Source organism: Panthera onca, chromosome B4 (assembly GCF_046562875.1).
Source record: "Panthera onca isolate mPanOnc1 chromosome B4, mPanOnc1 haplotype 2, whole genome shotgun sequence".
Taxonomy (NCBI): domain Eukaryota; kingdom Metazoa; phylum Chordata; class Mammalia; order Carnivora; family Felidae; genus Panthera; species Panthera onca.
The window spans coordinates 131,483,594-131,499,427 of record NC_138345.1 but is presented as its reverse complement, the minus strand read 5'-3'; the positions used below and the strand labels follow the sequence as shown (position 1 = coordinate 131,499,427).

The 15,834-nt window shown below is 53.9% G+C and overlaps 1 protein-coding gene across 1 annotated transcript in view; it reads left to right on the top strand.

The window, feature by feature from the left end:
- The first annotated feature begins 5,189 nt into the window (after positions 1-5,189).
- Positions 5,190-15,834, top strand: part of TMEM184B (transmembrane protein 184B) — a 49,081-nt gene continuing 38,436 nt past the window's right edge. The window contains exon 1 of the mRNA XM_060656363.3: positions 5,190-5,339. The gene's annotated coding sequence lies outside the window, so the exon portion shown is untranslated. The remainder of the gene's footprint in view (positions 5,340-15,834) is intronic.

The window sequence follows — 15,834 nt, the reverse complement described above, 5'->3', positions numbered from 1 at the left end:
GCTACTAAAAACAGCACACACTGAGTGCCCGTAACATGCCAGGTCCTGTGCCAACAGCCTGACTTGTGTTATCTCATTTAATCCTCACATCAGCCCTGCAGGGATGGATGGTACGGTTAGTAGACCCATTTTACAGAGGAAGAAACTGAGGCTCGGAGAAGCTAAGTGATTTGCTCAAAGCCTCGCAACCTATCAGCGGTGGAGCTGGGCTGTGAACCCAGTGGTTTGGCCACTGCACAGACCAAAGGCCTCAGAAAGAGCCGCCCCCTCCCGATGGCTCTGTCCTAGTGCCTTCGGTGTCTGCTGTTGAAGTCACACGTCAGCCCTTGTCCTTTCCGGGTGACGCTGGGAGAGCCACTTAAACGTCCTGAGCTGCTGGACATCTGAGGGTTTTCCTCCCCAGACGTCCCCTTTTCCTTAACAGACCCTCCCTTCCCTCTCAGTACTTTGGGTTCCTTAGGGGCTGACTCCACCCCCTGGCGCTGGGGGAGGGCCATGATCGAGGCCTGGCCAATTGGAGCACTGCATCTCCTGGCTACAATCATTGGCTCAGAGAATGGACCATGACTCAAGATGGGCCAATCAGAGGCAGTCCTGGGATCAAACTTTTTGAGACTTCTTGAGAAAGAGGTACTCTGCCATCGTCGCTGTGGGGGGCGAGAATGCCCGAGAACGAGGTCGGCGCGTGCGCGCGAACGTACACACACAGGGACGCACACGCGACAGAGAAATAGTGTCCCAATGACCCTGCGGGAAGCCTCCGGTCCGGCTCTGCCTTGCACTTCCTAATTGAGCCCATAAATTCACTTTCTTTGTGTAACTGGAACTGGGTTTCAATCTCTTGGCAAACAAAAGGGTCTGATTCAGGTAAAAAGTTAGCTGGGTCTTCAGTCACATTCTGTGGACGGCAGCGCAACCATCAGCGGTGTGCACAGTACTGGGCTGACATTTTCACATACATTTATCGGGACAGTTCTGCCAGATGGGCTGTTCTTACATTCCACCTACTTACTGATGGGGAAACTGAGGCTCCAAGAGGCAAAGCCACATGCCTAAGGTGCTTTGCCTGCCACACCATGCTGCCTTTCCAGGGCACCAGGCCAGGTCCCCCACAGCATCCTTGGGGACAAGTTGGAGACACAGAGGTTGCAGGTAACCTGAGTGCTCTGGGCTCTGGGCCGCTCATCAGCTTGCACTGCTGAGGCCTTCGCTCTTCTGGAATCTGCACTCCCCTGCCAAATGCTAGGAGTGGGTTTTGGATGTGGAGATAATCCAACCAGGTCCCTACCATTGAGAGGTTCTCAGATGCACAGTGAGAAGAAAACAGAAGGAAACAGTAGATCATTTATTTAAATAACCTTTGTTCTTATTTCGGAAATATTACATGCTTTTGCCAACAAATTTTGGAAAATACAGGGAAACAAGGTGGCTGGGGAGGGGGAAGGTAACCAAACCAATATTTATAACCCTGCCACTTAGAAGGACCCACTGTTGCCCTGCATCCGGCTCTCTGCTGTCAGCATAGAGCCTGCTTCAGATTTCAGATCATCTGTCTCCCCCCCCCCCACCCCGCTCTCTCTGCACCTCCCCGCCTCACGTTCTCTCTCTCAAAAATAAATATTTAATAAAAGGACCCACTGTTGGCATTTTGTCATATTTCCTTCCAATCTTTCTTCTAATCTTTTTTTTTTTTTTTACAGAGTTCAGGTTGTCATGCAAATGTATTACTTCCTTTTTACTCATTATGATTCCTAATCATTTCCCCACGTTATTAGAAATGTGTAAAGAGGCTATTTTAATACCTACACAATATGCCATTGTATGGATAGGCCGAAATTTACTTCACGGTTCTTTGATGACTTTCAGGTTATTTCCAAACTTTCTGTTGTGGAGAAACGAATTCAGACATGGGGAAAATAGGGGAGGGATCGAGAAGGAACCAAAAGATGACCTCTGGTACGGTCTTTGAGGGAAGAGTAGCTGTTTGCTGGAGGTGGAAAAAAGCATTCTGCCTTCAGTACCCACTGGGCACGTGTAAAGATGACTGGTGGGCGGGGAACTGTTATAATTGTCCAGAGATAAGGGGACCGGAACCAGGGCAGTGACCCCATGCGTGGAGGGGAGAAGGGACCGACGTGAGCAGCATCTTTGAGCCTCCGTGGATGGGCAATTGCATGGACTGGGGAGGAGGCAGAGGGGGTGAACACTGATCTTCATTTTGGAAAGCCTGGGAGAGAGAACGAGGAAAAGCAGAGAGCAAACAACCAGGGTTCCCACTTCCTCCTGCGAACCTGCCGTGTCACCCAGGTCAGGTGACTTTCTGTCTTCAAGCCTAAAAATACCCACGACTTGTCTCTGACCCCACCAGCCTAGGGCCTCCGTAAGTTGAGACCCAAAAGTTAAGTAGGTACCCTTGACGAGCAGGGGCTGAGAACCCGAATTTGGGTGCGGTTTGGCCCCAACACTCTGAAGGGGTTGGCGGAGGTCGGAATGTGTCTGCTTTGTAAGCTTTCTACGCTAAGCATGAGAAATCGCGAAACCGGGACCAGAACTTTGCCCTGGAGAGCTGGAAAGTCATACACAGATGATTATAACGCAACCAATAAGGCTTGTTCTGTGTGTTGGGATAGCCGTGAGGAACTTCTTACCTGAGGCTGGGAAAGAATTTTTTTATAGGACTCTTTCTAGAAGGTATTCATTAGTGCTACAGATACCTTTTGAGCGTGTTCTCTATGCCAACCCCAGTATTAAGTACTGGGATTAGATCAGGAAACAAAAAGAATGTACATCTTTGTCCTCACGGAGCTTTTGTGCTACTGACGGAAGACAGAAAAACAGGCAAACTATCTATTAAGATAGAAATTAAGCGATAAGGGGGAAAATAGAGCATAGTAAGAGGGAAATCAGGAGTGCATGTGAGGGACTTGGCAATTTTATTGGTGTGGTCAGGGAAGGCCTCAATGAGTGAGGAACATTTGAACAAATCCTTGAAGAAGATGAGGGAGGGACCATTTGGATATCTGAGGGAACAGTGATCCTAGCAACTGGAACAGCCAGTGCAAAGGATTTGAGGCAGAGTGTGCTTGGCTTGTCCTAGGAACAGAAAGTGGTGTGGAGAGAAAGAAGAGGTGGCGATGAGGTCGGACAAACCTTGGTGGATAGAATGTCAAATCAAGCAAGGCTTTGTGAGGATTTGTAAGGACTTTTGCTTTTACTCAGAGTAAAATGGGGGAACAATGGGGGTTTTTTGAGCAAAGGACTCCCGTGTTCTGACTTGGGTTTTAAAAGAATCCCTCTAGGGGTGCCTGGCTGGCTCAGTCAGTGAAAAGTGTGACTTTTTGAGCTTATTTATTTATTTTGAGAGAGAGTGTGTGTGTGCAAGACCACGTGTGTGGGGGAAGGGCAGAGAGAGGAAGAGAGAGAATCCCAAGCAGGTTCTGCTCTGTCAGCACAGAGCCCCATTTGGGGCCTGATCCCATGACCCATGAGATCATGACCTGAGCCAAAATCAAGAGTCCGACGCTGAAATGACTGAGCCACCCAAGCATCCCTAAAAATAAAATCTTAAAAAATAATAATAAAACAAAAGAATCCATCTTGCTCCTATACTGATAGAGACAGGGATGAGGTTAGAATAAGAAAACAGGTTAGGAGAACATTGTGATAATCTTGGTCAGTTTGGGCTGCTGTAACAAATTACCATAGACCGGGTGGCTTATCAACAACAGAAATTTATTTCTCATAGTTCTGGAGGCCGTAAGTCTGAGATCAGGGTGCCCTGCCAGCGCGATTGGGTTCTGATGAGAATCCCCTTCTGGGTTATCGATTGCCAACCTTTCTATTCTCACGTGGCAGAAAGGCTAGAGGACTCCCTGGGATCCTTTTTATAAGGGCACTAATCCGACTCATTAGGGCTCCACCCTCGTGACCTAATGACTTCCCAAAGTCCCCACCTCCAATACCATCATACTGGGAGTTAGGATTTCAGCATATGAATTTGCGGGAGACACATTCAGTCTATAACAAGAATATTGCTGTGATCCTTGGCAGAAACTGGATGAGGGTGTTAGCAGTGGAGATGGGGTGGAAGAGATTAGAGTCTAGATATATTTTGCAGGTAGAGCCAAGAGGATTTCCTGCTCCAGTGGGTAACGGAGTGGAAGGAGGGATTCGGGGACGACTCCAGGAGTGCTTTCCCTGAGCACTGGAAAAGACAGAGTTGCCAACAGAGGCTGCGAGGGTGTGGGTTTGTATGTGTTTGGAAGGCACGCTGACTTTGAGATGTCTTCTGGACCTCAAGTATGAGTTTTTTTGTTTACTTATTTATTTATTTATTTTGAGAGAGAGAGAGAGGCAGTGTGAGTAGGGGAGGAACAGAATGGGGGGAGGGAGGGGGTGGGTAGAGAGAGAATCCCAAGCAGTCTCCTCACTGCCAGGGGAAAGCCTGCGGGGGTGGGGGGTGGTGAAACTGAGCCACCCAGGCGCCCCATCAAGCATGGAAGTGTTGAGTAGACAGCTCAGGAGAGGAGTCTGGGCAGGGGATATAAATACATTTCGGGATCTGAGCACACCAACGCCAGAACTTGATTGGATTTTTTTCAGTTAAGTGGGTAAGGTGTAGACCCGGCAAACAGCAATGGGATAGGCGGCTTGAATGACCTCTGAAAAATTTTGCTGGTTAGGCTGCCTAGAGACAGGCGGGGCAAGAATGAAGCGCCTCTGTGAATTGGCACGGGAAGAAAAAGTCTCGTTCTCTGCTCTGCAATTTCATCTCGCGTGATTGCATATAGGACTTCAGTACACGTTAATTCCGCATTTCCACAAGCAGCCTCACTCGACAAATAGCCATTATATATTGTTCCATCTTCAAAACAGGCCCAAATGGAGGTAATTAGGGTTAAGAAAAGTGAAGCGCCAGACAGCCTGCGAGGGTCGGGGACAGACCTCGGAGCCCACGACTCTGTCTGTGCACCCGAAGAAGCTCTGTGGTGGGCAGGGTTGGGGGGTCGAATTGAGGTGGGGGAGACGACTCTTGAGGGTTTGTTTGCGAGCGCCGGGAGAACCTAGGTCTGCCGCACCACCCCGCGGAGAGCTGGGGGTTCCGGGCGCGGCCCCTTTAAGGCCGGGCGGGTGATCTCAGCGGCGAGTTCGCCGCCCCGCCCTCCCCGGAGGCGTGCTCAGCGCGCAGGCGCGCCGCGGCGGCACTCCGCTGGGCCCGGGACCCGCCGGCGGCGGCGAGACACCGGGGCTGCGGCGCCGCCCGCCCGTCCCGCCAGGAGAGTCCGGCTGCCGCGCGCCGTCCGCACACGCCACCGCCACCGCAGCCATGGGCTCCTGAGGTACCCAGCCTGGCCGGCCTCGCGCCGAGGCCCCGAGGGGGGTGGCTGCGGACTCCCGGGGGCGGGGGCTGCTCGGTCTTGGAGAGGCCCGCGCGGGGAGCGCCCCACGGGTCGCGTTGGTCGCAGGTCCCGGGGGGGCGGGGAAGGCACGAAGGTGGCCGGCCCGGCCGACGAGGGAGGGGGCGTCCGCCGCCCAGCCCGTCGCGCCCTGCGCCCCCTCCCCGCCCTGCAGGGTCGCCGGGCTGCCCGTGGGTGTGCCTTGGCCCCCTCCTCGCCAACGTGGCAGGCCCTCGCCTGGAGTGTAATCGGACCTGCCTGTGGGGGTGGCGGGGGGAGAGGGAAGGCCGATGGACAGGCCCTTTGCAAGTGGGGTTTGTGTGTGCCCGGTGGGTGTGCTGGCGCCTGGCACCACCGAGCGGGGGAGGCATCCGTGCCCTGTGAGGGTGGCTGTGAGCTGGGAGTATGGTTGGCCTGGCCAGGCCTTCGGGGATGCTTGCATGGAGGGTGTACACGCCTTGCATACGAGCCAGCTGCTTGGAGGGGCACCGAGGCTAACCTAGGGCTCAAAGGATATTTGTTAGGAAAGGGACCGTAGAGGCTGCTGTAGGGTGTATGTATCCATCCCATGGGTTGTACATTTCCTCTCTGGGCACACTGCTCAGGTCTAGTGCTAGTTGACTCCAGGCCATGGCAAGGCAAGAGGGTTGAGGGAGGGGCATGGGTATCTGTTCCCAATTCACGTTCTCCCTGGGGTTGTGCCAGGCCAGATAGCATATACACATATGCATGGGTGTGCCCGCACGCCCAGGGCACCATGGCGCAAAGCAGGCGTTTGCACGCCTGATACCTGGGTGTGAGGTGAAGCCCATGTATTATTTATCTGACTGCCGGGTGTTTCGTGTAAGGAAAGAAGCAGCAATCTGTGCCCTGGAGGCCTGTGCGCTGCGGAGCCAGCCAGGCAAACAAGTTCACTTGCACCTGCAGAGGAGATGCAGGTCTCAGAGGTGTGACTTCCTTCACGGGAACCGTGGGGTGGGAGGGTCCCCGCAGCCCGAGCCGTGTGCCCATCTGGGCAGCCCTTGGACCCAAACTATTGATGCCCTGGGCTTCCGGGAGCTCTCAGGTTGGTGGAGGGGATCAAACTTAGAAACGAGTAATCACAATGAAGTGACAAATATAAGACAATAGAGGGAGTGCAGTGTGGGTTCACTGCTGGAAGAGGGGGAGCATGGCCAGCAGCAAAGATCCAGCACATGCGGACGGCTGAGCTGAAGCCTGAAGGATGACGAGCATGCGTCTGATGCTTTGGTGTTTACCACATATGTTTTCCCAGTTAATTTTCTCAGTGGCTGTGTGAGTACAGAGCCGTCGTCATCCCCGTGTGCACTTGAGGAAACTGAGACCCAGGGACAGCACATGACTCACTTGTCTGTGGTGCATGGCAGACCTGTGTGGAGCTGTCCTTGAGCCAGGACCTCTCTTGCTGCCGGAACTGGCTGCCTGGTAGCTGATTGAACATCTACGTGCTGGGCACCGTGCTAGGGGCGCAGGTGTCTGAACATGAATGGGGCCTGGGGCCTGGCCTCAGTCCTCCCAGTCTGCTGGGGAGATGGGCATAGACAGTGACCCCCATTCAGACACCAGGGCCCAGTAGCCCGTTCGGGTGGAGAAGGCACCGAATTCCCACCCCACCGAGGACCACAGACAACCCGGGGTACCTTCGTGCGCCCGTTGGGGTTCCGGGTGTGTTGTAAGTTGCTCCCACATGGTGGTGGGCTATACGGAGAGCGCCTTCTAAAGCTCTCCAAGTGGGCGGGAAGGAGACCTTGAAGGCCGAATGGGTGCGAGTGAGCTCCTTGTCCCACGTCACTCGTGTCGGCCGACTCCTGTGGAGTTTGCTCCCCGTCTGCCTTTGAGGTTTTGCTCCTGGTTTCTGGCGGGCCGGCCCAGCTCTCGCCCCAAGAGGGGCTCAGTGCTATTTCCAGTCTCTGCTGTGCTCATTTCTCCCCGTACATTCCCTGGAGTGGAAACAGCCTCAGTCGGGCAGAGTACAGCCCTTCATTGTTTTGAAACTGAGTTAACAGCGAATGCCCTTCTCGCTCTGTGGGGCATTTAGGCTGGGAAATTGGTGCGCGAGTTGTGGAAGGCCCGCCCGCAGCCGGGCCCTGGGAGAGCTCTGTGTGAGGCCTGCCGTGGGCCTTCACCGCGGCGGTGGTGGTCAGCACTTGCTGAAGTCCTACTGTGTGCGGGGCTCCTTGCTAGGCCTCAGGGCACAGAGGCCTGAATGGTGCCTTCTAAAAGGCTGTGGTTGGCTGAAGGAGTCCAATGTGTAACAAATATGCAAGACAGTGCTCTACTTGTGGTTGAAACAGAGGCCCTAAAGGGGTGCAGAGGACAATAGGAACAACAGCTTGTTTATTAAGCACTTACTGTGTGCCAGGCACAGTTCAGAGTGCTTTGATGAATTACTGGGTTTCATCCCCCCACCACCTGGTGAGGTGGGATCAGTTACCTTCCCGCTCTGCAGAGTCAGCCTAGCGGGTTCAAGCGGTGGTAACCCCACGGTGTGGGTGTGCCAGAAGTCTTCTAGAAGCCAGAAGGTTGAGGAGCCCCTGGGCAGAGTGTGGAGGCCTGGGATACCTCGCCTCCCAGACCACAGTGGCCACAGTGGACCTGGGCATGAAGGTCTTTGAAGGCCCCCCCGCTAAGGAGTTTGAACTTGACCCCCCCCCTCCCCCGTGTGGTCAGCAGGGAGCCCCCAGAGGTTGCAAAAATGAATTGAGGTCCCCAGCCGTGGGTTACACACGTGAGGGACAGTGTTACCATCTTTTCTCCTTCCCTTATTCCTGCAGAGAACTCCGAGAACACCTGACCTCCCTCTCTCCTTTTTTGCTTTTCCTCCGGACACTTTTCCCACAGGCATCCTTTTTATTTTAGGCCCAGCTGCCTTCTCCTTTTCTTCCAGCAGCTTCTGGGTTTGACGACCCCGTGTGACCCCGGACAGGCTCTGGAGCCCGCTGTTGCCTTGGTGTGTGCCCTCCAACTGGCTTCTGGGACCGGCTGTGAAGTGGCTCCACTGGACCGGAACCCGAGTTCTCCCTGGCTGTCCCGGGTCTTGTGGGTCCCCACTGACTCCTCAAGCCGTAGATCTGGAATGAGCGTGGGCAGCTCCCTTTCCCTGCGGAGAGCTATGGTGGGTGTGCCTCCTCCGCAGGCCCCCACGCTCGGCAGCGCCATAAATACGAGCGGAGGGGCGTGGGGACGGAGCAGGAGCCGGAAAGCTGGGCTTAACTACAGGTCCCATGCGTGAGTTCACTGGGGAGACGTCTGCTCTCCCTGCCCGCTGTGCAGGATGTCCAGGGGCCAGCATTCACGCAGCTTCTCTAGACCCCAGGCCCCGGGGCCGAAAGATGAGGACCCATGGCGTGAGGCACCCGCATCGCATCGGGCTTGGGAGCTTGGGGTATATAGGACATGAAGGGAGGAGTCAGAAGATTTCTGAACTGGGTGCCTTGGGAGAGGAGGCTGAGAATTCAGTAAGGGGACGAATGGGCACTGACAGCACAGGGGAAAGAAATGCCCCTTTGGGCACAGGGGTGGGGGGTGGGGCGCGGCTGAGCAGTCCTGGTGGCCCGGGAGACCTTCAAATCGGGAGACGTTCAAATCCTCACTCTCTTGTTAGCCCTGCGGGGCCTTGGGCAAGTCACTTACCAGGTTCTAATTTCTGTTCTTTAAAAGTGGGGGGAAATGACGCAGTTTCCTACATCTGTAACGCGGGAGTAAAAATAGTGCAGCCGTCACGCAGCTGCCGTGACCTCATGTCTGCACGGAGCTCAGCACGGCATGTGGCACATAGTACATGCTCAGTGAACACTGGCTTTTATCGTTACGTTACAGGCTGCTCAATTTATTTACGCAAGAAGTATTGCTGGGGCGCCTGGCTGGTTCAGCGAGGAGGGCGTACGCCTCTTGATCTCAAGGTCCTGAGTTCAAGCCCCACCTTTGGTGTGGAGCCTATTTAAGAAAAAAAAAAAACGTATCTAAAAAAACCAAAGAACTGTGTGTCAGTGTGTCAGCGCAGGGAGCTGAGTCCTGCTGGGGAGAGAGACGGCAAACGGGAGCCATGACAGTTGTCGTGGGCACTCTGAGGGAACATCAGGGCATACCTGCCTGGGCAGGCACTTTTCTGATGAGGTGCCATTTAAGCTGCTGTCTCGGGTAAGGAGAGGAGGCAGGTTCCAGGCAGAGGGACCAGCATGTGCAAAGCAGAGGTCTGAGTTCCTGTCTGTAAAGTCATTTGGCATCGGGTCTTAGCACCTGGTGGACCTTCAGTCAATGATCATCGAATGTGATCTTCTCAGCCTCAAAGAGGACAGGAAGGAGAAGAAGTAAAGCGGGAGGGCGCTGCGGAGAGAATTGGACGGTCTTGAAGTTTTGGGTTTACTCCCGTTCCCTCCCCTCTGCTTCCACCGGTACCTGAGTGCAGTGCCGCTAAGCTACCAGCGTCCTCTACAGGGACCCGTTCTCGGACCCTGCTTTGTCTCAGGACTGGGCAGGGGAGGGTGGTGGGGAACACCTCAGGCAGAGGGAGTTGAGATGCCAGAATTAGGTTGCACACCCAGGCAGCGTTTGTTCACATCTCTGTTGCTCCTGTGCTCGGGCAGAACTTGGAAGGATGATGTGTGGCCTCGGTTGGTCGTTTCCAGTCTTGGGTGAACGATGGCTCGGTGTCTGCACAACGCCTTGCACAGAGTAGGTGCTGAATAAGTTTTCGGCTGCCCAGATGAACGACCGCGTGGGTTAATGTCATTGCCACTCAGGATAAAGCTGGAATTATTCTCGAGAGGTGACGGACATTGAGGCCAGGATTAATCAGAACAGGATTGTTGATTAGGACCAAGCTTCCATCAGGAGCCGATGGGGCACATGGGAGGTCTCGGATCCGGGAGGTCCGGGGCCTGTGCTGAGAGGCAGGAAGCCCCGCAGTCACCTCCTTTTCCTTCTTCGCTGGGGCGGAAACCAGAGCGGGAAGATCCCACCCAGAAAACCTTTGTGCCTAACCTGCCTCACTTCCGCCTCTACTATGTTTTACAAAGTCACACGCGAGTCGTTGAGTATTTAACGGAAAGTTTGCAGGGGTGATCTCTTTCAGCCTTTGGAAACAATAGGCTTCTCTTGGTTTGGACAACAGTATACTTGTTGATTGTAGTGAACTTGGAACACAGAAGATTAGTGGGTAAGAATAAACATCACTGCCAGTTTCATAACCAAGAAATAGTCACTGTTGACGTGGGGGCATATTTTCTTTCTAGGTATAATCCGGAATTATCTCGTTGTTCACATAATGCCAGCTCATAAGCATTTACCCATGAAATTAATAAGTTAGCCATAGATACAAAAAAAAAGTTAGAGAAGTTAAAAAACAGAACCCCTGGGACACCTGGGTGACTCAGTCAGGTAAGTGTCCAACTTCGGCTCAGGTCACGATCTCAAGGTTTCGTGGGTTCGAGCCGCGCGTCGGGCTCTGTGCCGACAGCTCGGAGCCTGGAGCCTGCTTCGGATTCTGTGTCTTCCCCTCTCTCTGCCCCTCCCCCGCTCATGCTCTGTGTCTTTGTCTCTCAAAGGTAAATAAATGTTAAAACAAAACAGAACCCCTGCTGCTGTATCTGGTATCTGTGGGAAAGATGATGTCCCCACCCTTTTTGCACTAGGATGACACTATGACTCTAAGTGGCAGGCAGAAAACTGCATGGACGTCAGAGAACTGGTGACCTGGGGCAAGTCCCTTGCCCTCTGTGGGGGCTATTTGTACCCGCTCTACTCACCTGCCGTGTGCCGCAAGGCTCAGGTGAGGTCCGTGGTTATAAAGCCTTGAGCTCCCCAAGGGGAGGGCCTGATTTAGAGTAAGAGCAGGTCACGTGAAGACGGGTGTGTGTGTGTGTGTGTGTGTGTGTGGCTTCTTTTCCAACCTGCAGTTTGCTTGCTGATCCTTCTGAAGACTTCGGTCTCCTCGCTGGTGACCTGTGATCTGTGGAGTCTTGTGCCTGCGTCCGTGGGCGGTCCCTGGATAGCAGGGACAGCCACCCCCACCTCAGGGTGGGTGGGGTGAAACCTCTACAAGTTACTGCATCTGTCACAGCGAAGGGATTTTCAGATCCGACGGCCTCCCTGCTCTGGAGGTCATGGTGGAGTTTGGTACTTCGGTACTTGATATTTTTCTCCTGCTACAGCTTCTGTGGACGGCCTGCCCCCGGGGAGGCCCTGCCCCGCTGGCAGGTGGCCGAGAACCTGCACTCTGCTGGGCCGTGCTGTTCCCCAAAGCCCTCTGGGTCACCATTTACAGGAAGGCTCTGGGGGAAAAATAGCTATAACTCCATGGCTGCTGCTGCTATAGCCACTGGCAGAGCCTCCTGGTCTTTGCCTGTAGCGCTGGGGTTTTTCATTCTAGAACACACAGAATCTGGAATTCCATCAACCGTCATTTTGGGAGCCTGCAAAGCACAACAGTGGGTATTGGTGAAGGGATGTGTGTGAGGGTATTAATATTAATCAATATTAATCTCCTTTAAAACTGTTTCCTTATTTCTGAGAGCGAGAAAGAGAGAGCGTGAGCTGGGGAGGGGCAGAGAGAGGGGGAGACAGAGAATCTGAAGCAGGCTCTGCCTGGGCTGTCAGTGCAGAGCCCGACGTGGGGCTCAGGCTCACGAACCGTGAGATCACGACCCGGGCTGAAGTCGGACGCTTAACCCAACTGAGAGCCCACCCGGGAGCCCCAACATCTTAATACCAATGTTACTAATCCTCACCAGAATTTGTGTAGGGCTTTGCAGTTTGCAAATCACATTCCACATAAATTATTTCTTTTAATCCTCCCGGTGGTCCTGGAGCCTTGGAATTATTATGCCTATTTTGGAGCTGGATAGACTGAGGCTCAGAAGGGTGAATTTGCCTGAGATCCTGTGGAGGGAAGCTCACAGGTTTTCGATTTTTATCCTGCGCCCTTGCCGCTCTGAGTGGCCCCCCAGCACAGCTGTGCTGTGAGACCCTAGATTTACCAAAACAGTACGCGTTGCCTCTACAAAGAAAGGTTGATGCGCTGTGCATTTGTTAGAAGAATTTTAGCGGCAGTAACCTCGGTGCATTTGATTTATAGGAGTTCCTGGCCCTCCGGTCCACTGGAGCGGAGCACGGGCCGGAAGCAGGAAGGTTGGTGAGGGTTCTTCCTCTCGAATGCTGTCTTTGGTTTGCCAGGAGGTATCTCCTCCCGTGTTGGGGGTAAAAGACCATTTCCTTCCCACTTCTCCGTAGTTGAGCTGGATTTGTGCGGGGGGGAGGAAACCCTGCCCTGCCCGCTGTGTTTACCCAGCTGTCCTCACAGGGAGGGCACCAGGCATCCAGAGGCCCGCCTCCGTCCTCTGCCGGCTGCCCACTTGAAAAGGAGGGTTTAGGCGGCCATTTTGGTCAGACACATGTCATGTCACAGGCCCGTGGTAGACACAGCAGTGAATGTCGTAGAGCACGAGCGTGCCTTGTGTGGCTGTGGTGTCCCTGCGGCCTGGACAAGGGAAGCACCAGGCGCTCGTCACTCGTTTGGGATGGCCGGGCTGGAGACGCTTGGTCCTCTCGGGCTCTCCACTCCCACCCCTTCCCGCCAGGCCTGCTCTGTGGCCTGCTCCTCCCCTGGGCCCTGGCACCTATGCCCAGGCGGACCACTTATGGCTGGGTGTTCGTGGTGACTCCGGTCACCGTCCACCCTTCCACCTGCCCTGGGGCCAGGGCATCAGAGCCTGTCTGCGCTGGGAAGGGCCGAGGGGCTGAGCAGCTCTGGCCCTTCACCCACAGGTGAAGAAATACACGGGGAGGAGGGCGCTGGGCGAGCAGAGGCCGATGCGCTCTGTCTGCCGAACGGGGCTTTGCTCTACCGTTTCTTCGTCTGGGCACTCTTACAACTACACGTCGTCAGTGTTTTTCCTAACAATTAGGCTTATTTCTTGATGAGGATTTAAACGGATCCCGTCTCTCTGGCAACATTTTCAAAGTCACTTGTACGCGTTCACCCAGCCGTTTGGACTTCCAGGAATTCACCCTACAGGTGTTTTAATATGGGGGCGAAGGGATCTATTGGAAGATTAGTCATTGCTGCATATTTGCACTAGCAAAAGATTAGAAGGAGCCTAGTGTCCATCCACCGAGGGCCGGGAACAAGTTATGCTGCGTCTAAACCATGGAATACTGTGCGGCTGTGGAAGATAAGGTTGAGACTCCATGCGTGGATATGGAACCGTGGCCGGCACAGTCTGCTGTGAAAGAAACGGGTGCAGGGCAGCATGTCTGGTGTGCCTCCACCTGTGTAAGAAAAGTGCACTTGCTTATGTGCGTACATGAGGTCTCGAGGGGTCTGCACCGAGTCGGTGGTTATGGTGCCTCTGGGTTCGGGCTGGTGCTGGGAGGCTGTTCGCTAGAGACCCTTTGAAGCATTTGCGTGCCGAGTCATGGCGATAGACGATTTTTTTTTCAAAAATTAAATTAAGGAAACAAGAACCGGAAGAAACGTATCCTTACATCTCGCCCGGTGCGGGAAGGTCAAGGGTCTGGCCACTCCCTCAAGGACCTGCCAGCCTCACTCAGGCTCCTACCACCATCGAATCAAAAATGCACGCTTGGAGCCCCGGGGCTGGCTCGGTCTGTAGAGCATGCGACTCTTGATCTCAGGGTCATGAGTTCGAGCCCCGTGTTGGACACAGAGTTTACTTAAAAAACAGACAGGGGCGCCTGGGTGGCTCAGTCGGTTAAGCATCCGACGTCGGCTCGGGTCATGATTTCGCGGTGCGTGAGTTCGAGCCCCGCGTCGGGCTCTGTGCGGACAGCTCGGAGCCTGGAGCCTGCTTCGGATTCTGTGTGTCTCTCTCTCTCTCTCTCTCTCTCTCTCTCTCTCTGACCCTCCCCCACTCACGCTCTGTCTCTCTCTCTCAAGAATAAATAAACATTAAACAACAACAAAACAGACAACAAAAATGCATGCTTGGGTCTCACAGAGGGGACCAGCTGTGAGGGTTTGGATGTTTCTTGGTAAATACGACCCGAGCCCCAGCCCTGGAGAAACTAGTCACCCCCTTCCTCTGAAACACTGCTATTGGCTGGCTTCTCATTTTATTATTATTTTTTATTTTTAATTTTTTTATAAAATGTTTATTTACTTTGGGGGGTGAGGAGCGGAGAGAGAGAGAGAGAGAGAGAATCCCAAGCAGGCTTCATGCTATCAGTGCGGAGCCCAACGTGGGGCTCGATCTCACAAACCACGAGATCACGACCTGAGCTGAAATCCAGAGTCCGATGCTTAACTAAGCCACTCGGGCACCCCTGTCTTGTCAGTTTAAATCCTTGCTCCGATACGCTCGCTTCTTAACCTCTGAAACTGGCAGGGGCTTCCCCACTGACAGCAAAATAAAGTTGAACTCAGCCCTGGGCCTTCTAGGCCCTCTTTCCTGGGCCCCTTCTTGAGCCACACTTGACTAGTTACTTTTTCCTCTGTGCGCCTCCCTGACTTCCCACCTCCACGCCTCTGCCCGTGTAGGTCCCTCTCCCTTCCTGCCCTTCCCTCCCTAGCAGTCTCCGTGTGCCCCGAATCCTGTCTGCCTTTCAAGGCCTGGCTGCGTTTCCACCCCCGTGGGGCCCTCTGACCTCTGTGGCTTCTTTATCTGTTCCTCTCGGCCGGCAGGTAAGCCTCTTGACATTGTGTCCTAGGTATCTGATTCCCCGCCCGGCTGTGGGCTCCTTTAAGGCGAAATCCAGGCGAGATTGGAAGCTGTTTGGGGCAGGGCCTGGTTCACCCCTGCGAACCTCAGTGCAGCCGGGCCGAGCAAAGCAGGGACATCGGTCTCGTCTCGGGCCGGAGTGCCTGCATGCGAACTTTCCTTGCGTCCTCATGAGAACCCCTGGGGTGCAGCTGCCATGATGCCCCCTTACAGATGAGGAAGCAGGGCAAGCAGCAAGAAGCTGGATTTGGGCACCCATCTGGCCGCCTCTAAGTCCTACATTGCGTCAATTTTTTCTGTCTCCTCCCCCAAATCACGAGTAATACTGATACCCTGGGCTGACTCACAACCTGTCGCCCTGGCCACAGACAGCCTTGTATTATTTGACTATATTTTCTTCCCCACCAGACTATGAACTCTTAAAGGATTAGAGTCTCGTCTGAGATACCCTTTGGACTTAGCACACAGAGGTGCTCAAAGATAAATATTTTTGTACTTAGAAAAATTTTTTTAATGTTTTTATTTATTTTTGAGAAAGCACAAGCAGGAGAGGGGCAGAGAGAGGGGGAAGGAGGATCTGAAGCGGGCTCTGCGCTGACAGCAGTGAGCCTGATGTGGGGCTTGAACTCACGAACTGTGAGATCATGACCTGAGTTGAAGTCAGATGCCCAACCGACTGAGCCACCCAGGTGCCCCAATATTTTTCTACTTTTAAAGTTTTTAAGGAGGTTAACTTACTA